Here is a 25,287-nt window from a genome sequence, read left to right as displayed (position 1 = left end):
CAAGAAGAGACACATGAGAGAGTCATGGGACATGTAATTTACTGATTAATGGCTATAAATGTAAAAAAGGAAGGTAAGAGCAGTCCATGTGTTATTTGCTTATCAACTGTTGTATTAGAACATTGTTTTATATTTGTTTTGTTAAATTTATAGCCAAATGAAATAGAAAGGGTTTTCTAATTCACCCATGTATACCTGAGCTGTGAGCTATAACCAAATGAAAATTATCTGTATTTTCTATGTTTCTGAATAAAAATGATAAAGATACTAATTGTATGCCTTCTTTACTATTTTATTTATAAAACCAAATGAAATAAATGAAAACAGCTTGGTTTTGAAAGAAACAAAATAAAATGGGAAAGGAATAGAATTTTCCCTTTACCTCGATCACTGATCCATTCTAGTATTATATGAGGCATTGTAAAACAAGACACCTGGTTTGAGGTGAGAAGAGTGTATGTCCCCAAAAGCTTGGTTCACTTCTTGATATGTGGCTTGCTTATCTGGCAAAGACCCTGGATAGTGTATTGCACAGTGGAACTCCTTTGTGACTTGTAGAAATATTTTGACCTAAGAGACAAATTTTGAAAACATAAATTGCTCCTATAAATACTTTGTTTTCAAGCCGGGCGCGGTGGCTCAAGCCTGTAATCCCAGCACTTTGGGAGGCTGAGGTGGGTGGATCACGAGGTCAAGAGATCGAGACCATCCTGGTCAACATGGTGAAACCCCGTCTCTACTAATAGAAAAAATTAGCTGGGCACGATGGCGCGTGCCTGTAATCCCAGCTACTCAGGAGGCTGAGGCAGGAGAATTGCCTGAACCCAGGAGGCAGAGGTTGCGGTGAGCCGAGATCGCGCCATTGCACTCCAGCCTGGGTAATGAGCGAAACTCCGTCTCAAAAAAAAAAAAAAAAAAAAAAAAATACTTTGTTTTCTTCAAAGCAATACTCTAGCCATTCTGCACTAGTAGCATTAGACATTGCTTCATCCCATGCTCATTGTGTATTTAATTAAAAACAACAACAAAAAGGCATAAATTTTGTTCCAAAACATGAAAGTTTTACAACGTTTTTAACTTCTTTATATGCCTAAAAATTCTTAACTAAATAAATTCTAAGGACTGGCATTTACTACATTTAGGGATAGACTACATTTTACTGATTATTAAAAATTAGTAGTATTGATCAACACATTTTAACATTTGTTCTGGTAACTTCTTTGCTGAACATATGGCTAAGTCTGGTCTCTGCTTACTGGGCTTTTGTGTGCATTGTTTAGTATAAATCTGGAAAAAGTATTGCCAAAAGCAGAAAATCAAATTACCTTAATTATTTTTATGTTTTATTGGTAAACCCAAAGCCATGTAATGTGATTATCTTTTTCCTGGATTTGTTAGGTTAAGTCCTTTAATTAAACCTTAAAACAGCAATATTGCTGGTATTTAAAAGCTGCTGACTGAATCAAAGCCAAAGAGCTTACAGAAAACAGATGACACATTTTCCCTGCAGGCCAGTCTCAATATCCTAACTTCAGCTTTAAGAGGCCTAGACAGCTGAAGTAGTTCTCAGGACCCTGTCTCTGGGAATGCAAAGCTGCAGAGGCAGTGACAGTCCTCCTGGGGCCATTTAGCAATACTTCTTACTGACTCCAGTCAAAAAAGACCAGCAGGACTGGGCTGCCATTCTCTTTGATATACTTGGATATTTGGGCAAGGACTTGCTTTTAGCAAGTATACATTGATTCTTTTTTATTTTCTCACTCAAAAAGACAAAAAGCATTAAGTAGGAAGAAACACACACACACACGTACACACAATATACATATACACACACCCTGCTATGGACTGAATTGTGTCTCCCCAATATTCATATGTGGAAGTCCTAGCCCTGATGAGCTGATGGTATTTGGAGACAGAACTTTTGGGAGATAATTAGGTCCACATGATATCATGAGAGTAGGCCCTCATGATGGGATTAACACCCTAAGAAGAAGAGATAGCAGGCCAGGCATGGTGGCTCATGACTGTAATCCCAGAACTTTGGGAGGCTGAGGTGGGTGGATCACGAGGTCAGGAGATCAAGACCATCCTGGCTAACATGGTGAAACCCCATCTCTACTAAAAATACAAAAAATTAGCTGGGCATGATGGCACACACCTGTAGTCCCAGCTAATCAGGAGGCTGAGGTAGGAGAATCACTTGGTCCCAGGAAGCAGAGGTTGCAGATCATGCCTGTGCCACAGAGCAAGACTCTGTCTCAAAAAAAAAAAAAAAAAAAAAAAGAGATAGCAAGCAGCTGTTACGCTCTGTCTCTGTCTGTCCTATGTGAGGACAGAGTAAGATGGACAGGCTATCTTCTACAAGCCACAAAGAGAACCCTCATCAGGAACTGAATTGGCCAGCACCTTGACCTTAGACTTCCAACCTGCGAGAACTGTAAGAACATAAATTTCTCTTGGTTCAATTACCCAGTCTCTGGAATTATGTTATGGCAGCCCAAGAAGACAACTGAGACACTTATACCCAACATGTGGAAATATTTTGAATGTTAAAATAATGAAAAATATACTGTTCTTGGCAGTGAACAGAAATTTGACTTTTTGGCATACTTTGGAGTCACTATGTAAGACTGGTTGTTACAAAATTGAAGGAGGAATCAAGTAAGTAAAATATATTACACCTTAGATTTGTTCCAGAAACCAGGCAGAACACATCATATTATGTTACAACAAAAGTATAGTATTAGCAAGTTCCAGTATAAATCATTTATTACATACAGGCAATCAGTATTCGACCAAACCAAAATTTGCTCTTAGGAAGTAGCGTTTCAATTGCCTTCCTCTGCGTACCACCAGTTCAATCAATTGCTTAATCCTTTTGATTCTAGGGGTTTATGTTCAGCCCTTTAGCCTCTGTTTTTGTTAAGGCCATGAGAAAAATATATCATATAAATTATCCTAGAGCAAAGTTCTTCTTTTATTACTCCTTCAAAAATACTTAATAGTGAACAATATAGTTCTTAAAATTCTTCTGTCTCAACTTCAAAACATTTCATAAACTTCTTAACCTGTATTTCAGAACTTATCAATGATGCCAACTTTATAGATATACTGGATTGAAGTCAAATAGAGAATCTTTTTCCTAACGCACCTGCAGCTGGTGATTGTATTCTTCCTCTGCAATACTTTTCTTCCTATTATAGTCTGTATATATTCTACCTAACCCTCAAAAACTTATTTAAATTCCATTTTAAATAAAACATGCATTTACTTATCACATACTATCTTATCTTTAAGGCACAACTGCTGATTTTCAGAAGCTTAAAAATGAACATATAAATATAAATTTGATGATTTTTATAAATACTAGAAATATATAATACAATATATGTAATATATGTAACAGAAGCCAAATGTCTATACAGACATACCTCATTTTACTGTGCTTTGCAGGTATTGCATTTTTTACAAGTTGAAGATTTTTGACAACACTGCATTCAGCAAGTCTATCAGCACCACTTTTTCAGCATGGCATTCCTTTGTGCCTCCGTGTCACATTTTGGTAATTTTTACAATATTTCTTTTCCATTATTACTGTGATTGTGATCAGTGATCTTTGATATAATGATTGCAATTGTTTTGGAGTATGACTAAGCATGCCCATATAAGATGGGAAATTTAATTGAAAAATATTGTGTGTTCTCACTTCTCCACCAACGTGTAGTTTCCTTGTCTCTCCCTCTCTTTGGTCTTCCTATTCCTTGAGACACAACTATATTGAGAGTAGGCAAATTAATCATCCTACAATAACCTGTAAATGTTCACGTGAAAGAGAGTCACATTTCTCTCACTTTAAATCAAAAGCTAGAAATGATTAATCTTAGTGAGAAAGGCATGTCAAAAGCTGAGATAGGCTAAAAGTTAGGCCTCTTGTGCCAAAGAGCCAAATTTTCAATGTAAAGGAAAAGTCCCTAAAGAAAATTAAATATACTACTCCAGTGAATACACAAGTGATAAGAAAGCAGAACAACTTATTGCTGGCATCAAGGAAGTTTCAGTTGTCAGGACAGAAGATAAACCAGCCATGACATTTACTTAAGGCAAAGCCTAACACAGAGCTAGGCTCTATCTCTCATCAATTCTAGGAAGACTGAGAGAGGCGAGAAAACTTCAAAAGAAAAGTATGAAGCTAGCAGAGCTTGGTTCATGAGATGTAAAGAAAGTCGTCATCATAACCTAGTAGTGTAAGGTGATGAAAAACCTGATGTGCAGTTGTAAAAGTTGCAGCAAGTTTTCCAGATGATCTAGCTAAAGTAATTAATGAAGGTGACTACACTAAACAATCAGTTTTCAGTGTAGACACAACTGACTTGTATTGGAAAAAGATGTCATATAGGACTTTCATAGCTATAGAGAAGTCAGTGTCTGGTTTCAAAGCTTCAAAGGACAGGCTAACATTCTTATTAGGAGCTAATGCTGCTGGTGACTTTTAACTTGAAGCCAATGCTTATTTGCCATTCTGAAAATCCCAGAGCTCTAAGAATGATGCTAAATATACTCTGTCTGTGTACTCTATATGTGGAACAACAAAGCCTGGATGACAGCAACAGCTTTTACATCACCTTACTCTACTAGGTTATGTTTATGGCTTTCTATGAACAGAAGTTTATAGCATGGCTTACTGAATATTTTAAGTCCACTGTTGAGCCATACTTCTCAGAAAAAAGTGACTTCTTTCAAAATATTACTGTTCACTAACAATGCATCCGGTCACCCAAGAGCTCTAATGGAAAGGTACAAAAAAATTAATGTTATTTTAATGCCTGCTAATACAACATCATTCTGCAGCCTATGAATCATGGAGTAATTTTAACTTTCAAGTCTTCTTGTTTAAGAAATACCTTTTATAAGATATAGTTTCCTTAGATAGTGATTCCTGGGATGAATCCAGGAAAAATTAATTGACAGCTTTCTGGAAAGCATTCACAATTCTAGATGACTCTAAGAACATTTAGCATTAGTGTGCAGTGATCAAAATATCAGCATGAAGAGGAATTTGGGAGAAGTTGATTCCAACCTTCATGGATGACTCAAAAGACTGAATACTTCAAATAACTGCAGCTGTGGTAGAAATAATGAGAGAAAGAGAATTAGAAATGAAGCCTGAAAATGTGACAGAAATGCTGTGATCTTGTGATAAAATTTGAACAAATAAGGTGTTACTTCTTATGAACGAGCAAAGGAAGTGGTCTCTTGAAATGGCATCTACTCCTGGTGAAGATGCCACATTGAAATAACAGCAAAGGATTTATAATATTACATAAACTTAGTTGATAAGGAAGTGGGAGGCTTTGGGAGGATTGATTCCAATTTTGAAAGAAGTTCTACTATAGGAAAGATACTGTCAAACAGCATCCCAGTCTAAAGAGAAATCTTTTGCAAAATGAAGAGTCAATCCACGTGGCAAACATTATTGTTGTCCTAATCTTAAAAACTGCCAGTTACCCTCATCCTTAGCAACCACCATGGTGATTGGCCAGCAGCCATCAACATCAAGGAAAGGCCATCACTAGCCAAAAGATTACAACTCACTAAGGCTCAGATGATCCTTACCAGTTTTTAGCAATAAAGTATTTTCAAATTCAGGTATGCAGTATTTTTAGATGTAATGTTGCTGCACACATAACAGATTACTGTATAATGTAAACATAACTTTTATATGCACTGTGGAGACTCAGAAAATCCCTGTGTCTCACTTTATTGTGATGTTTGTGTTATTGTGGTAGTCTGGAACAAAATTCATATCTCTAAGTTATGCCTGAAATATATAATAGAAACCAAACGAAGGGGTTGACTAGGAAAGAATTAAAAAAGAAATGGTGGTCTATTGGTGGACAAAGAACACCAGTTAGTCATATGTTATTGAAATTTTAGCAATAAAGACATGGATAAATAGAAAAGAATAATGGTAATGTTCGAGTTTGTTCGGGTAGTTTCAGATACGTCAAAAAGTATTGAGAATACGGATATAAGGCTAGTTGAGCACTACAAAATAAAACCAAATAGTGTGCATAAAGCAGATCTTAGTAAGACTATTTAAAATTCCAGAAATTTCACCAACTCTGAAGGGTTTAGACTTACTTTTTGAAACCTGTTTTATATAATATCAAAAATACAAAAATATTCTCGTGTTCCACAAAAAATAACTTTAAATGAAGTTTGTGTTGAGTTGCAGTTGACTAATTGATGTCACATTTATAAAACTAAAGTTAACATTTACTAAAGACAATTGTGTTCACTTTTCAAATAATTTTATAAAATCATGAAAAGCTAAAAGACCTGGACACTATAACCATCCAATGGAGAAAATTACTCTGGCACATGTGGTAGTATTCATTTACAAATTTTAAATGAGTAAATGTTATATTCAGATTCTGTTTCAGATAAATGATTTTAGTGGAATATATGCAGATAGGCTAAAAGGAAACCAAAAATATGTCATCATGGCTGCTTCATGAAACTATTATTGTGTGACATGTTTTCTTACCTCAAATTTGATAGCACTCTGGGGATCTCTCTTATGGTTATGATAGAGTAGCTTATAGTCAGTCAACACTCTCACCAAAACCAATAGAAAAGCCAAAGTAAAAATTAAAATAATTAATCTTTGAAGGCATTGCTTGGGGAGTGAAAATCACAGACATGTTTATTAAAATGCACCTAATACTCTTTATATCACTTAAACTACCCAGGGCTAGAGGCTAAGATGCCTATTAGAACATGGCTAAAAAGCGTAGCATAATATTAATCAGTTCCTGGATTATTAATGGCTAAAATACTCAATGTATACCAGGAGAAGGCACGCTATAAAGATTCAAAAGTCTAAGTTGAGATTTCTAGAAGAAATTGTTATAAACATGAGATGGACTAAGGTTAAATCTTTTCTAGGGGAAGACAAAATGATCTATAGCTACAATATTTTAAAATGTAAAATGCCTGCTATTCATTTGAAAAATAGCAGATAAAGAAAGAAAGCAAAAAAGTCAATAGAAATAGATAAAAGATGATTCAGATAACGAAGTGACTAGACTTGGACTTTAAGATAACTATGAATAGTATGTTCAAGAAGATATAGAATTTTATCAGATAATTGGATAACTAAAAATCTTCAAACAGAAATTCTAGAAATGAAAAACATCACAACAATTAACAATTCAGTAGAGAGGTTAAGAGCATTTTAGAAAAAGACAGAAAAGAAGAAGAATGGCTTGAAAATAGGTCAGTAGAAAGTATTCAAACTAAAGAACAGAATTAAAAAGAAACTGGAAAGTATGTGGTGTGGGAGGAGGTGTGGTGAAAAATCAAACAAATCTGTAATTAGCATCCAATATAATAGGAAGAGAGAACGCCAAGGAGAAGTATTTGAAGAGATAAGAGCTGAAATTTCTTTACAGCTGAATAAAGACATTAAGGTCTGGATTTCAAGAAATTCTATGAACCCAAAAAGAAAAAGTAAAAGGGAAATTATTCTAGGCACAGCAAAGTGAAACTATTGAGAATCAAATCTGGAAAGAAACTCTTAAAAACCCAAGAATGAAAGTCAAATTATGTTCAAATGGGAAAAACAAAAGGCTGTGCATAGACTTGCCCATGAAGTATCTACACATTTGAAAGGATTAAACACATTCAGAAAAATTACCTTACATAGGAAAGATAGATTTAGGCCAGATGCAGTGGCTGTGACCTGTAATCCCAGCACTTTGGGAGGCCGAGGTGTGTGGATCATGAGGTCAGGAGATGGAGACCATCATGGCCAACATGATTAAACCCTGTTTCTACCTAAAATACAAAAATTAGGTGGGTATGGTGGTGCATGCCTGTTATCCCAGATACTCAGGAGACTGAGGCATAAGAATCGCTTGAACCCAGGAGCCAGAGGTTGCATTAAGCCAAGATCTTGCCACTGAATTCCAACAGAGTGAGACTCCATCTCAAAAAAAAGAAAAGAAAAGAAAAAGAAAAAAAAGGATGAATAGTGTATAAATATAAAATTTGCAAATATAAGGAAATTAACAATAAACTTCCAAACATCTTCAAAATAGAAACAACATTAAAAATAAACATTTGAACATAATGATAGTATGATTATCATTATAATATTTTAAGATAATAAAAATATGACACATTAAAGCCAATCTTTTTTAGATGAAAAGTTCTCATCAAAATGTGAGCTGAAAATATACACATATAAAGAATACTGCTTCCAAGCCACAATGGTTTCACTTCAAGAAGGCAAGATTGATTAAAGATTTTTTTACCAATCGAAAGAACTATTTACATTAATAAAATAAAGAAAAAAATAAACTTCATCTATTTAGATGAAGAGAAGGCATTTTATAAAATTCTATATAAACTCATTATCATTAAAATTCTTAGCAAAGTAGGAATAAAGGGCAAAGCCAAACTCTGATTAAACAATATAGCCAAGATCATAATTAATAGTGAAACACTGAAAGAATTTCCTATGAGATCAGGAGGAAGGTACAGACATATATTATCACCGCTACTATTGAAATTTGCACTTGAGGCCTCTGCTGGTGCAAAGAGACAAGGAAAAGACAGAAAGATATGTATTGGATAGGAATAAATGAAAACTTGACCAACGTTGTGTTCTATGAGATGCCAGAATAGTGCAGTTGTCTTAGAATTATATTGTGAAGGAGGGTAGGACAGCCTGGAAGCAAGACTGTAAATATATACTGTTATCTACTGCAAGGGAATAAAACTTTCTCTGATCCTCATTTTTGGTAGGGATAGAAAGAATACATTCTCTTATCAGTGACTGCCTATCACGTATCACAGGTCATGTTAAAGTACTTTAGAAAAGGTACTGCTTCTAAAACAGCAGCTGTGATTGGTTCTAATACTTGCATGAATTTATGGTCACCTTGCAAGCTCTGCCTTGTTTATTTAATGGCTAGATTGGTAAAAACAAATGAAAATATGAAGGGAGTCACCACCCTTCATCCTTTGGGCTTATATAGGGATGTCCCCAATTTGTGCCTTTTCCCCGGGGATGCAATTTTTTTTTTTAAAAAGATGTATGATCTCATCCAGGAAAGATCAGTGTTAGACACTTCCATTTGGCCTCCCACATTATGATCACACTGGGAGAAATGAGCAGCAGGTGGGTCTGCCAATTCAGTGGAAGAGCTGTGATCCTGGACGTCACATCACATGACCCTCATGTATCCCTCTCAAACCAAGGGCTCAGAATGACACCTCAGTTTTCAAAGTACTAATACTTCCTCAAACCCTGTGTCTAACAGGTCTCAAAATATTTAGTGTTCTCATCTAACCAGTGCATAGTTTCCAGGGTGATTTCCTAGAAATAACTTCAGAAAAGGGCTGGAGTAATCATTACCATATACACCTGCCATGCTATTGCATCATCCTTTCACCTGTAGAGCTGGTCTCACTTTCAGACAGAAGTGTCCAGGTCCTAAACCGGCTTTTGTCTGGAAACCTGGCAAGGAATTACAACTTTTTGTTTTATTAACTTGCTTAAATCTTCAGAGAATCTATTTTTTATTTTCTTTTGTTAAACCAAATTAACAGTAGTGTCTTTAAGGTCTGTTAACCTTCTCCATAGCTCTCTGCTGCCCAAACCCCCTGGCTGCTTCTCTGACCTTATTATACATTAAAATATTTGCCTCCCTTTGACTCTGAATGACCCACCCTATATATTTATCAAGTCCTATTATCATCATTGCTGTCAGTAAGGCCAGTTTTGCAATAGCATTTCCTCCATCAAGCCTGGCCAATAGACAAAAGTTAACTTCTCAGTGATGCGAGTGCCCAACTCCAGCACATTCTGCCTTGCTTTGGTAACTGCTGTATCCTCCAGGCCTTTTTGTTAAACAGGGCTCTGGTGGGTTTTCTGGTCTTACATAGTGCATCTACTCAAATATGCTTACATGTTTAAACAGAATTCCTTCTTCTACCATGTACCACAGCAATTCTGACATTACTCAGATTACTCCAGCCCTTTTCTGAAGCTGTTTCTAGGAAATCACCATGGAAACTATGTCTACCACATCTAGTAAGTACCAAGTTTTTTTATACTTCTAAGGGCCATCATACTTTAGAGTTCAATATTTTATATCACATAATTGATCAAGCTATTTCACAATACGTTTCCATGCATATCATCTCAGCTCCTATAGTTTTATGCTACTCTGCATCTTCTTTGGGAAATAGTCTCTGGTTTTTTACATCAAGCCTAGTATGTCCCTAGTTAGGTTGTATTATTCATTACACATACGTTTTCTAAATCTATGAAACACATTGTGGTAGCTACATATGGGAGGAATATGTTGTTTGGAAAAAGAGGCTTCTTATCCCCTTCAAACACAAGGAGAGTGCCAGTCCTTAAGAAGCAGTTTCTTTATAGGCTTAAATAGCTCAATTTTGTAGGCTTAAATAGCTCATATGAATCTACAGATGTTTTAGTTTTGTAAAGCAAATCACTTAAAAAGAAAGCATGGGTTATTTAGTTTTAAAACTATTTTAATTATTTTAATGCAATTAGTGATGAGAGTTAAAAAAAATTCTAGATCCTATTACATTACTGAAGATTTTTCAGATGATATGTAGATAAAAATATTCAGGTAGTAGCTTGTTTTGAATATATTCCTTTTACTGTCCCTTTAGTGGCTATCTCTCTATTTTGTTCCTGACATCATCAAACTATGTTTATGTTCTCCACAGCTCTCTGCTGGTTAAGTCTCCTTGGCTACTTCTCTGATCTTGTTATACTTAAAATATTTATGTCATTAAAATACTTTCTTATTGATCTTAAGTAAGCAGGAGAGAAAAATTGAGTGAATTTATATGACAAATTATAATCAATTGATTGACAAATTCTTAAGTTACGACTTTTCAAATGAAAAAGATAAATACGTAATGCTAAGTCAACTTGAAGTTATTGAGAATGTTAAAAAATCTGAGGCCTGAAGGATTCAGATTTAGACATGGTATTATATTTAGAAATACATATTCTGCTGAATTATAAGATATCAGAAAATGTCACCAACTATTTGAAAAGTATTTTTTAAGTCTTGAATTGGTATATTCCTTAAAAGTCTCAGGACAGGGCAAGCTGACCATTAGGTGAAGTGGATCATTACTCATTGCAGTATATTTGATTTATATTTACGAGTTTAGTGCCACTTGCTCAGTTGCTGCTTCTTGAGATTTGGTAACTTGCTGTCATAATATTAAAGGCTTATTTTAAAAAAAAAATATTAAAGGTAAGCACCCAAGAAGTTCATCAGAAGCAATTCACAAATGTGTCAATAGACAGAGAGATAAATGGTATCAAACTATATTGAGCTTTCCATGACCCATTGGACTTTTTTTTTTTTAATTGCATTTTACGTTTTGGGGTACGTGTAAAGAATATGCAAGATTGTTGCATAGGTGCATACATGGCAGTGTGATTTGCTGCCTTCCTCCCCTTCACCTATATGTGGCATTTCTCCCCATGCTATCTCTCCCCAACTCCCCATACCCGACTGCCCCTCCCCATTTTCCCCCCAACAGACCCCAGTGTGTGATGCTCCCCTCCCTGTGTCCATGTGCTCTCATTGTTCAACACTTGCCTATGAGTGAGAACATGTGGTGTTTGATTTTCTGTTCTTGTGTCAGTTCGCTGAGAATGATGGTTTCCAGGTTCATCCATGTCCCTACAAAGGACATGAACTCATCATTTTTGATGGCTGCATAACATTCCATGGTGTATATGTGCCACATTTTCCCTGTCCTGTCTATCATTGATGGGCGTTTGGGTTGGTTCCAGGTCTTTGCTATTGTAAACAGTGCTGCTATGAACATGCATGTGCATGTGTCCTTATAGTAGAACGATTTATAATCCTTTGACCCATTGGACTTCCTTTTGAGTTTTGTATCTTGGCCACAACTTATTTGGAGACATTGAGCAAGTCAGTTACTTTTAACCCCCATTTTCTTCTTTTAAGGTAGACCTTCTTTTATGCCCCTTCATTCTACATCACTCTTTACTCGTTAGTTTTACTCCTCTTCCCACCCTTGCTGGTAAAAAGTATATAAGGGTATTGAAATTTAACTCTCCATCATCCAGATTCAATCCAGTATATGCCATTTCATCTCTCAGTATATATTTACTGTTTTTATCTTCCGACTTTCATAAAATCTACTGACTGCCAGTCACTTTGTATACTGTATTACACACAGTTCCTTGTGATATGGAGCACCTTCTGATTTTGGTCTTTCCTATTGAAAAAGTTTTCACAAATCTAGCAGTACCTTCATACTTTAGTAAAAAGTCAGCTGTTATATTATCAGATATTGTATAATCTATTTGTGAGATTTGTGAGATATGTTTTTAAAGGTTGTATTATGATCTTGTTTCAGTGATATAATAGGGACAGATTAACTTACAACAATAGATGGTACATCTTGCTTCACATTTCTCACAGACAATAACTCAGAGACCGTCGCTGCTGTATTAAGAGAATATTGATGTGCTAAGAGCAATTCACACACATTTTGCTGTGTGGAAAAAAAGTCACCTGAAAACACAAGTAATTACCCTGTAACATATCAGTGGTCTCTTCTTGGACCTATTAAATCAGTAAACCACCAAGTGTCTTTTGGGTTTGGGTTTACAGTTCAATTGTAATACACACACTCTCTCTTTCTCCAAATATATTTATATATATTTAAATATGTGTTTCAATATAAATTTTAGTGGATATGTTTCAAAGATTTCTCACATATCCTGGCCCAATAATGCTTTTCATTTCTATTTCTGATTGTGTGTGTATGTGTGAACTAAATCAGATTTTGACACTGAACAGGAAGATAACAGGATTTAATCAATTGGAAATATAACAATCTTGGTATTTAGTGGTCCTTTTCACTATTTAGTAATGTAATGCTACCAGAAAATGAGTTATGTCTAGCCTCATAATCTTACTATTATAGTTACAGACTATGTTGCTTAAATACAAGATAACTTTAATAATTAAAAATCATTTCTCAGCTACTGACTTAACAAATATTAATTTTACAGAAACAAAAAGTTTGATTGAATTGTGATGGGATATGCCAACTAAATGTGGTACAAAATTACTCCAACACTAAAAATGTTTGTCTTTAAAGAGGAATCTTATGTTTCTTGTGTGTCTAGGAGTAGCTATATTTTATGTGAAACAGCTTTCAAATATGTGGACACGGTTTGAAGAGATCATTCATAAATACGCATAAGCTTTGTGAACTTGTTTTAGACCACGATTTCTCACCTTTGGCATTATTTACATTTTGGGCTTGGTGATTGTTTTTGTAGTCCAGCATCTGCACTGTTCATTATAGGATGCTTAATAGCAGCCATAACCTCTGTCTGATAGATGCCAGTAGCAGCATGCCAACAGTGACAAGCCATGGTGTCTCCATTTACAAATAGTCTTTAGCAGACCAAAACCAGCCAGGTTAAGAATCACTGCTCCAGACATATTTATATACTTTTTTCAACTGAGCCATAATGGGAAATTATTTCTCTTTGAATCTATCATCATGCTTTTATCATATGTAAGATGCAGACATAAGCAAAAGAGAGAGTGATTCAGTAGGGAGAAAATGGCAAAATATTCCCATGAAAATTAGATTTCGCATCTCAGAAGGGAGTTGTATATATTTTGAAAACATTTCTAATTATTTTAACTGTCACTCTTTATATGTTGCCCATGATCTGTTTCTCTCTAGAGATTTGTTGACTATCTTTTAACCCTGAAATAAAATTAAATATATTTTATTAACAAAGATCAAGGACCTGTGTGCTATTTCAGGTCCTCTGAGTAGTATTTGCCATGTTAACATCAGATGTGCAAGAGGTTTATAGGGAAAAATGTCTGTAAAGGAAAAAGGAGGCAGCTGGAAAAAGCAAAGTGAATCCCCACACCAAGATGCACATCTGACTCCTGCAAAGGAAAGAGGAAATAAAGGAGGCTTGATAAGAAGATTCTCAATACAGATCTAAATTTTCTGCTAAGTAATTGTGAAAGTTACCATTTAGAGGACTCCTGCATCTTACAGAAATAGACCTGTCTCAGTATACCCACTATGATTAGTCATGGGCTGCGAGGTGCCTTAGAGAAAAGTGTAGACTGAGCATGGTGTTGGGGAAGAGTCAGAAGACAGCACCTGGTGCCATTTGTCTGTGATGCTGCTTAGGCCTCATCAATTTCTCTCTCAAGCTCCTCTATGCAGATTGAAGTGCTATCTTTTTTTCTGATAAAACCTGTGTCTTTATTTTTGGAGGAGAAGAGAAACAAGAGTGTTGAAAAATTAAATACTTTAAAAAATAATTATAGAGGTAAATATCCAGAGTTGCACTATCTCACGCAACAGCCATTAGAAATGGGTGACTATTTAAATTAATTAGGATTAAATATTATGAAACATTTAGTTCAGCAGTTGCAGTAACTACATTTCAAGTACTGAATCACCATATGTGGCTAGCAGATACTGTATTAGAAAATACTGACTGATAATGCTTCCATCATGGTAGAATTTTCTATTAGACAGCAGTGATCTAGAGAAATGGAAGTAAGATGGTCTACGTGCCTCAGCCTTCCAAAGTGCTGGGATTATAGGCATGAGCCACCACACCCAGCCTGTAAATGTTTTTAAATTGTTACATTTTCTTGCTACATGAAAACTTTTATTGATATATAACATCCTTTGTCTTTTGAAGCTTTTTTGATTTAGTCTATTTTGCCTGATATTAATGTATCTATTATCTCTCAGTTACTTTTTACATAAAATATTATTTTATATTTTTTAACTTTCAACCTTTATGTATCTTTGGATCTAAAGTAAATATCTTATACACAGTGTAGTTGGATTATTATTTTTTTTAAATTTGTTCTGCTAATGTCTGCCTTTTATCTGGAGAGTTTAATCAATTTACATTTAAAGTTCACTGATTAGAATGGACTTTTGCCACATTGCTGTTAGTGTTATACATATTTACAGTTTCTTAGTCTCCTGTTTCTTGAATTACTGTCTTCTGAATTTAGCTATTTTTTGTTGTAAAATGTTAAATCCCTTTTTTATTTCCTTTTGTGTATATTTCTTAGCTAGTTTATTTATGTAATTTACCTGGGAAATTATATAAAATATCATAAAGTTTTAACACTTCAATTTGAATTTATACCAGTTTAACTTAAATTAAAAATTATATTTTTATATATTTAATTTTCAAAAACATAAACATAATTTCATAATGCTTTAATCTCTTAAAACTAGATATATATTAAAATATGGAATTACTAACGAAAGTTTCAATAATACTAAGTTTTAGGTTAATTTTTTTGAAATAAGTGCAAGTCTTTTAAATTATGCAGAAAACCAAAGGCGTATTTATACACCACTGTTATAGTAACACCAGCTTTTACAACTGCCCATGTATTTGCCTTTGCTGGGATACTTATTTCTTCGTAAGGCTTTGAATTACTTTCTTATATCCTTTCATTTCAACCTGTAAGATTCCCTTTGCCATTTTTCACAGATAAGTCTATTGAAAATGAACTCTATCAGCTTTTGTCTATTTAGAAATGTCTTTATTTCTCCTTTACTTTTAAAGGACAGGTTTTCTAAATATAGGATTTTTGCTTGTCAGATTCTTGTTGTTTTGTCTTTTAGAACATTTAATATATCAGCTCGCTCCCTCTTAGCTTCTAAAGATATTGATGTAAAATCTGCTTATGTTAAAGATCCCTTGTACCTGTTAAGTCCTTTTTTCTTGCTGCTGTTAGGATTCTCTTTGTCTTTTACTTTTGACAGTTTGATTATGTATTCCAGTGTGTCTCTATGAGTTCATCTAATTGGAGTCATTGACCTTCTTCGATGTTTATATTCATGACTTTCATCAATTTTGGGAAGTTTTCAATTATAATATCTTCAGATAGTTTGTAGGTTCCTTTCTTTTTCTCTTCCTTTTCTGGGGCTCTCACAATGCATGGTCTTGATGGTGTTTCACAGGTCCCTTAGGTTTTGATCACTTTTCTTCAACATTTTGTTTGTTTCTATTGTTCAAGCTCTGTTGTTCCTACCGTCCTATTTCCAAGTTCACTGATTCTTCTGCCTGTTCAAATCTGACTTTGGATCTCTCTAGTGAATTTTTCGTTTATATTTTAGTACTTTTTAACTCCAGAATTTCTGTTTGGTTTGTTTTTAGGTTTTCTATCTGTATGTTGATATTTTCACTTTATTCTTACATCACTTTCTTGATGTACTCCATAGTCTTCCTTTCCCTCTTTGAGCATTTTTAAGAAAGTTATTTTAATTTATTTGACAAATACACTTATAATTAAGTCTTTTTCATGGACAATTCCTCTTATTTTGTTTATTTCATCTGCATAAACCATATATTTTCATTTATTTGTGCACCTTGTGATTTTTTTCATAGTAGTTGAAATCTGGACATTTGAATCTAATAACGTAGTGACTATATTTTATATCCTCCTACCTTCCCTAGGGTTTGCTGGGGTTTTGGTTGTTGTTATTGTTGTTTTTTAAATTGTTGCATGTTGTCTCTGTGCCAAAGATCAGACTGAGGTATACACTTAAGGTATTTTCAGGTCTTTCTGAGCCTTTGCCTTCCCGTAGGCATGTTCAGTGACTTTCTAATTTTCCCATTGTATGCAGTTGCTTTTAAAGGTTCTGGTGTTCAAGGTTTGGTTTTCAAAAGGGGTATGAGAGAAAATAGAGATAGAAACAAACCAACAAACATATAGGCCCTTTAAATACCGTGAAAACCGTTTCAGATGGAATGGGTGAAACTTGCCACAATGCAGGGAGATGCAATACAACAAATACCCCTTTTTGTCTAGACCTCTGTGAGATCTGTGTAAAATAGAGCACAGACCTCTGGTACTTGGAAGACAGGGTCTTTTTTCCCCCACCCTGACTCTGGCAAGATTTGTGTAACCTTCTCCAAAAACATGTTCACAGCTGATCCTGGGGCAAAAGGGTGGGGGATGGATGGCAGCTACTATGCTAAAAGGTGATGCTGACTGAAATTAACTTCAATTTATCACATATTCCTTTCTAGGAACCTGCAAGCCTCTATGAACTCCAGAGTTCCAAAATAAGTTACATCAGACTGATTCTGCCTGTACAATTATTGTTTAGGCAGGGTCACAGATTTTAGATGCTTTCTATTCCACCATCTTCTATGAATTCTTGAGAGTTCATTTTTAGTTAAGAAAATATAATGGAAATATTAGATATAGGAACACTAATAATTGCCACTCATTTATCTGTATACTAGACATGCAGTATTGTACTTAGTACATAGATTACTGCATAGAAGCCTTAAAAAAGAATCTATGAGACTGACTATAGTTTTATCATTACTTTGCAGATAAAAACATTAAGAAAATAAAATAGAAGATCCAGTTTTTCAACTGGATTCAAGGTGAACTTTTTTCCAAAGTCTGTACTTTTATTTATGGATATAGTGTAGATATCCTGGTTCAGAACTTGCAGACTGGATGAAATTTATCAGTAAGTCTCTGATCTGCTTATGCTAAATACATTACCTGAATTGGGTGCCATGTTGGTATTTTCAAGAAATGCAACAGTAGTGAATAATGTCAATTAAAGAGTATACGGCCATAAAGAGTGAATAATGTCAATTAAAGAGCATATTGCCCAAAGCTTCCTTTGACCACTAAGTGTGTGCTAAATGTCCATTACAGAGATTCTGTTTTGCAATGATAGCAGTTCTCATCCATATTATAGCAGGATATTTGCATTTTTGTCTCATCTACATCTTCAGATACTAATCTAGCAATAGGGATGAGTGTCGCACAGTGCAAGGAATGTAATAAGCAAAAAGCAAATATTTATTGATCACAATTGAACTAAGCAAATGAAGTCCTTACTGTTTTTCCAATTATTAGTTAACAGAAACTTTGTGAAGTATATCTTTTTATGTTTGAGAGATATATACTTAGCTTATTCTATTTTGCTACCTCATTAAAACCAGAGATATGAGTTGACTCCTGAAAATTCAAAATTCAAAATATTTTAAAGCTAAACACTATTTTTGAAGATATGTATCTGTATTACTATCTATCTGTCCATTTATCTACCTGTGTTGGTCTGTAGGATTTTGAGGTTTTCTGAAATTAGACCCAAGATTGGATAGTTTTATAACCTTCAGTAAATTCTTATTTGCATATCACACATTGGGGAACAAAATGTAAAACCACCTGTCTTAGTCCATTTTTGCTGCTATAGTTACCGCTGACTGCATAATTTGTAATAAACATACATTTATTTGGTTCACAGTCTGGAGTCTGGGAAGTCCAAGAGCATGATGCTAGCATCTGGTTAGGGCCTTCATGTTGCATCATCTCTTAGTGCAAGGTAAAAGACCAAGTGAGGGCAACAGCAAGTTAGCAAGAGAGAATGAAATTTGCTTCTGCAACAAACCTGCTCTTGTGATAAAAAACTTACTCCTACAATAAGGGCTTGCATCCATTCACAGGGGCAGAGCCCTCATGACTTAATCACCTCTTAAAGATCCCACCTCTCAACAGTATTTCATTGAGGATTAAGTTTCTAACACATTAACTTTCAGGAATACATTCAAACCATAGCACCACCTAATGGTGCAAATTCTGACCCTTAATAAACTGAAGAGTGGAATTGTGTTTAAGGCTAAAGGACTCAAATTTAATTCAATTTTGCTTAGAGTGATAAGAACACTGATTCAAATTACATCGATGTTTTACTTAGGCAAGGAAAACCCGGCCCTTTGTAGACAAAGCAAATAAGGATCTTTCCTAATTGAATGAACACGGAAAATGAAAAAACATCCATCTAGTATGCTATTTAATTATAGTTATTTAAATTAAAGTATATTCACTATAAACTTGAGTGGCATAAATCTGACTTTTAAAAATGTATGCCACAACAGAATATTCAGATGTCAAATAGCAATTGCCTTAAAGTCAGAAAAATCTTTCACATAGCAAAGCAATAGTAAAATTTCTATTAAAATCAGTCATTTCACAAAGTATTATAGAATATAATTATGTAGATACCTACTTTTGTGTCTAATTTCACCACTTGTCACCAATAGCATGAGTCTTTCAACATCATTGTAAAGAAGTACATGTTCCAGAAGACAACAGAACAACAATTTGAAACATGAATATCGAGTGTTATGCTGGAAGAAAATGCTGTCAGATTTTAGCAGGACAGTGAAATGAGCTGGATGAAACACAGACAGGCACAATGACATCAGAAACATATATTATGAAATAAGAAAGCAAAGAGTTGTAAATTAGATGAGACTTTAAAAATGCATGAAGGATAATAAAGTCAGAAATTCAGAAAACGAACAATGCAAGGGAATTAAAATACACAAAATTAATGTAGATAATATGTTAAGTCGAAAGACTATTTAAAAATTCTCAAAAATAGTCAAGATGGAAGTACTATGCACATTTTTTCCTCAAAATAATATTACTAGTTAGAAATCACAAGAAAGTGCTTTCTATCTAGGAGGGAGAAGATGTGATTTTTTTTAACGAGGAGGAAAAAGACTTCAAGAAAGATTATTACTTCATGAAGTGCACAGAAACATCTTGGTTCAAATACTGATGCAGATATCTTTTGAGAAACAGAGAGAAGAAATTGGTCACTGGAGGGTTTGCTGTGGGAAAAATCATTCTATTTTTTCTACTAAATGATGATTCAAGTTCACTTACAGAGAACAATGAAACTTATACTGAAACATATCTTCAAGAAATAAAGTTACATAATTGCTTTGATATAAGCAAGAAATCCTGTAAACAAACTATTTTGCTTTCTCTAATTTTATTTTAATGCAGGATTGAGAAAAATTGGTCTTTTTTTTCTGGCAGAAAAAAGGTTGTTTACAGATGATGAATCTTCACCTTTAAAGTATATGGAAACTTTACATTTGTGATTACGTGATGATATGCATTAAAATGCTTAAGAAAAATGTAAGGACTAAATAAATGAAATAATGTTTTCTAATGACAAATTGTTAAGCATTTATTAAGACAAACTTTAGATTAAAATGTATAATATGGGATTCCTCCCTTGGATCCCTCCCATGGCAGCGTGGGAGCTCTCTCTCCTCTCTCTCTCTATGTCTAATAAGTTGCTCTCTGCTAAAAAAAAAAAAAAAAAAAAAAAAGTGTAATACATATTAGGTTAACTAAACCTTAGACTACGGCCCCAGGTAACTTAAGAGTTTAAAGTTACAAAATAGAAGAAAGTGAAATAAATGCCCTTACTTTTCTAGAGGACTTTCATAGAGAGAAAAGGATAAGGAGAGGTTGGTTTTAATTTGCATTTATAAATGCCCTATTAATAAAGGTGTCTTAGGAAGTTCTGACTACTATAACAAAGTACTGTAGACTGGGTGGCTTATAAACAAACGTATTTCTCATAATTCTGGAGGCTGGATGTCAGAGATGCTGGTGTTAGCATGGTTAAATTCTAGTGAAGTCAGTTTTCTTGAGTTATAGACTACCAGCTTCTTGTAAACTTTCATGGGAGAAAGATGGCAACAGCGCTCTCTGGGGTCTTATTTATTTGTTATTTGTTGTATTTACTTTTTCAATTTAGGAATATCTGACAATTGATGATTGTATATATTTAAGGTTTACAATTTGATGAAATATATATATGTATGTATATATGTATATTCATATATAGTAAAATAATCACTATAACCAAGTTAGTTAACATCCACCACCTCAGATAGTATCATATTCTTTGTTACTCCTTTATTATTATTTTTAAATATATTTCTTATTTTGATGTGGTGAGAACACTTAAGATATGCTCTCTTAAGCTCAGAATGATGGCTCATGCCTACAATCACAACACTTTGGGAGGCCGAGGCTGGTGGACTGTCTGAGCCCAGGAGTTTGAGACAACTCTGGGCAACATGGCAAAGCCACATCTCTACAAACAAACAATACAAATATTAGCCAGCAGTGATGGCAAGCACCTGTAGTCCCAGCTACTCAGAAGGCTTTGAGGTGGGAGGATCACTTGAGCCCAGGAAGTCAAAGCTACAGTGAACTTTAAATGTGCCACTGAACTCCAGCCTGGCTGAGGAAAGTAAGACCTTGCCTCAAATCAATAAATAAAAAGATACATTCTCATAACAAATTTCAATAATAGAGCAAAATATTATTAATATTATTCACATTGTTTTACACTACATATTAAAAATGAGTAAAACACGTGAGTAGACAATTCTCAAAAAGAGACATACAAATGGCCAACAGGTATGTGAAAAAGTTCTCAACTCAGTTACCATCCAGGAAATTAGATGAAAAGCACAGTGAAACATCACCTTACACATGTTAGAATGGCTATTATCAGAAAAAGAAAAGATAACAAGTGATGGTAAGGATGTGGAGAAATGAGAAACCTTGCCCACAGTTGGAAGAAATATAAATTAATACAGTCATGAAAAACGGTATGGAGGGTCCTCAAAAATTTGAAAGTAGAACTAGCGTGTGATCCAGCCATTCCACTTCTGGCTACATAGCCAAAGGAAACAAAATCAGTATGTTGAAAAGTCACTTGCACTCTTATCCCATATTTTATGGCAGCTTAATTTACAACAGTCAAGATATGGAAACACTCTAAATTTCCATTGGTAGATGAATAAAGAAATTGTGGTATATACTTACAATAGAATATTATTTAGCCTTAAAAAAGAAAGACATTTTGACATTTGTAAAATGTATAAAACTATAAATATTATGTTAGGTGAGATAGGCTAGACACACAAAGATAAATATCACATGATCTCACATATATGCAAATCTAAGAGAGTTGAACTCATAGTAACAAAGAGTAGAAGGGTGATTATCAGAGACTGAAGGGATGGGGTAATAGGGAGATATTGGTCTAGGGTTTCTTGTGTAAGGGCACCAAGACCATTCATAAGGGCTGCACCCTCATGACCTAATTTCCTGTGAAACTTTCTACCTCTCAATATTGTGGCATTAGGATTTCATCATATGAATATTGAGGGGACACAAATGTTTAGTATGTCATAAAAGTTAAGGTTTAAATATTAAGGTTAACTGAAAAACTGTGATAATTTTCACAATAATAGGGAAAATATAAGTAGAAAAACAATTGAATTAAAACCTCAGTTATTATCCTTACTAAAGATTAAAACTGGTTTGAATTGGGACAGTGGACATTCTTTTTGGTCAGCACAATGTTAACAAAAGGTATTAAATGAATTGAAAATATTTAAATTAGGGGATTTTGCATAAAATTCAGAATAGAAACTTTTTTAAGGAAAAAAAACAGAACATATGGGAGCAGTAAATTAAATTGAACATGTCATGGATTAGCTAGGGTCAAGTAGTCACTGGCTTAGTTAAGTGAGGCATGTATTTAACAGTTTGCATTGATCCCTCCACTAAATATTGTCTCATTATACCTAGAAACCACCTGCTTTACAAAGCAATGTTAATAACCAGACTCTGTCGATTTAACGCAAAGCACAGACATATAAATTTTAAAGATCTTACTAAAATATTTTCATCAGGTTTTTGACATTATAAATAAAAATAACCAAAGTGATTTAATAAAAATTGAGTTTCTGATACTAGAAAAATTAGAAACAAAATAGACACAGGTTAAAAAAAGAATCATAAAAATTGATTAATGCTGCTGTAACCTAGACATACATACACATGAGAGAGAATTCTGGATTTAACAGTTTCCAGTTGTGTAATCTGAGATAATTAATTTTATTTCTCTAAGCCTTTATATTCTCACCAACAAAAGTAGAAATTAAAAGCATGAATCGCACACATTTCGCAGGACCGTGGAGACGATCGGCGTGAGGGGGGCCGTCGCCCAACGCAGAGGTACTGCCGCAGTTGGATCCTGCTTTGCCAAGCCGCTGAGACCATTCCCCAGGACACAGCGGCCATCACTGTGACGAGAGCCAGCGCTCAGAGCAGACGCTTCTGCGGACCCGACTGCGCATGCGCATTGGCGTGCCCGGCCCACGGACGGCACTGTCAGCGATCTACCGCCGCAGCAACACAGGACAAGGAAGGAAGGGGTGCAAAGGCTGCCCCGGGGAAGGAGGCTGCCTGTCAAAAGGAGCACAGGAGACCCGCAGTTCTGACCTCCATAACTCCTTGAGCGGGCTTTCCTGATCGGATCAGCTGGAGGAGGAGGGCACTTCAGATCGTCAGGTGGGCACTAGGGACTGCCCTCGCCATGCCATCCCGGATGGCTTGGAAGGAGTGAGCCGTGGTCGGGTCCCATCAGGCTGGAGATTCAGTCTGATGAGTTGTGGTGGGGATCGGTGGACCCAAGAAACTTGGGCCTGAGACACCCGAGGAGAGTGTCAGCAGAACATTCCCCTGCTCCGTGAGATCACTGGCCCCCTTCGACATGGGCCACGCACCAAGGGGCCGTGCCTTGGTCTCCAAGTACAGGGACCCCTGCTTCTCAGCACTGCTGATAGAGAAGGCCCTACCGCTGAGGGCCCCTGCTTTGCCAAGCCGCTGAGACGGTTCCCAAAGCCACGGCGGCAGTCATTGTGACGCGAGCCCCGGCGACAAGAAGCACAAGCACAGGTACACACACGTAAACACACACGGAGACATACGAGCGGACACACACACATGCGCAAACACACACACACACACACACACGGAGACTAAGCCACGCAGAGAAATCCAAAACTCGCAGGCAGCTCCTGAGGCTGTGCGGTTCTCCTCCCTTCCGGGAAGCCCCTCGGGTATAGAGCAGCCCCGCAGAACACAGGCTGACCTTACCTGGAATTTCCAGCATGGACAGCCTTCAAGGAGACGCACCCCAACAGAGTCTGGGCAGGCCTGAAACATTTGGGGATCCTTGGGGATCCATCGCCCTGGGCATTGCTGAAGGTCCCCTCGACCTTTTCTCAGCCTGGTTCCGCCAAGCCGGACTCCGGAAATCGCTGGACCGTGGCGACGATCGCGGTGGGGTGGGGGGCGTCGCCCAAAGCCCAGGTAAAGCCGCAGCGGGCCCCTGCCTTGGCAAACCGCTGAGACGGTTGCCCAGGACACGGCGGCGGTCACTGTGACGCGAGCCCCTGCTCAGCGCTCGCGCTTCAGAGGCCCCGCTTGCGCATGCGCATTGGCGTGCCCGGCCGGCCGGCCGACCGCAGTGTCAGCGCTCTCCCGCCGCAGCCGCACAGGACAAGGCTGGAGGCGGTGACCGGGGCCGTCCCGGGGAAGGAGGCCGTCTGCCACAAGCAGCGCAGGAGCCCGGCATTTCTGACCTCCGTACCTCTTTGAGCCGGCTTTCCTGATGGCATCGGCTGGAGGAGGAGGGCGCTTCGGATCGTCAGGTGGGCACTAGGGACTGCCCTCGCCATGGCATCCCGGATGGCTTGGAAGGAGTGGGCCGTGGTCGGGTCCCATCGGGCTGGAGATGCAGGCTGATGAGGTGTGGCGGGGGTGGGTGGACACCAGGGACTTGGGCCTGACACCCCCGAGGAGGGTGTCAGCAGAACATTCCCCTGCTCCGTGAGCTCACTGCCCCCCTTCGACATGGGCCACCCACCAAGGGGCCCTGCCTTGATTTCTAAGTCCACACACACAAACACACACACACACACACACCAACACACGGAGACTAAGCCACGCGGAGAAACCCAACAGTCGCAGGCAGCTCCTGAGACTGTGCGGTTCTCCTCCCTTCCGGGAAGCCCCTCGGGGATAAAGCAGCCCCGCAATACGCAGGATGACCTTACCTGCAATTTCCAGCATGGACAGCCTTCAAGGAGACGCACCTCAACAGACTCTGGGAAGGCCTGAAACATTTGGAGATCCTTGGGGATCCATCAACCTGGGCTTCGCTGAAGGTCCCCTGGAACTTTTCTCAGCCTGGTTCCGCCAAGCCGGACTCCGGAAATCGCGGGACCGTGGCGACGATCGCGGTGGGGTGGGGGGAGTCGCCCAAAGCCCAGGTACTGCCGCAGCGGGCCCCTACCTTGGCAAACCACTGAGACGGTTACCAAGGACACGGCGGCCGTCACTGTGACGCGAGCCCCTGCTCAGCGCTCGCGCTTCTGAGGCCCCGCTTGCGCATGCGCATTGGCGTGTCCGGCCGGTCGGCCGACCGCAGTGTCAGCGCTCTCCCGCCGCAGCCGCACAG

This window comes from Aotus nancymaae, unplaced genomic scaffold (genome assembly GCF_030222135.1).
Source record: "Aotus nancymaae isolate 86718 unplaced genomic scaffold, 86718_ANA_hifiasm-v0.15.2.pri h1tg000001l, whole genome shotgun sequence".
Taxonomy (NCBI): Eukaryota; Metazoa; Chordata; class Mammalia; order Primates; family Aotidae; genus Aotus; species Aotus nancymaae.
Note: the sequence above shows the minus strand (reverse complement) of the source record.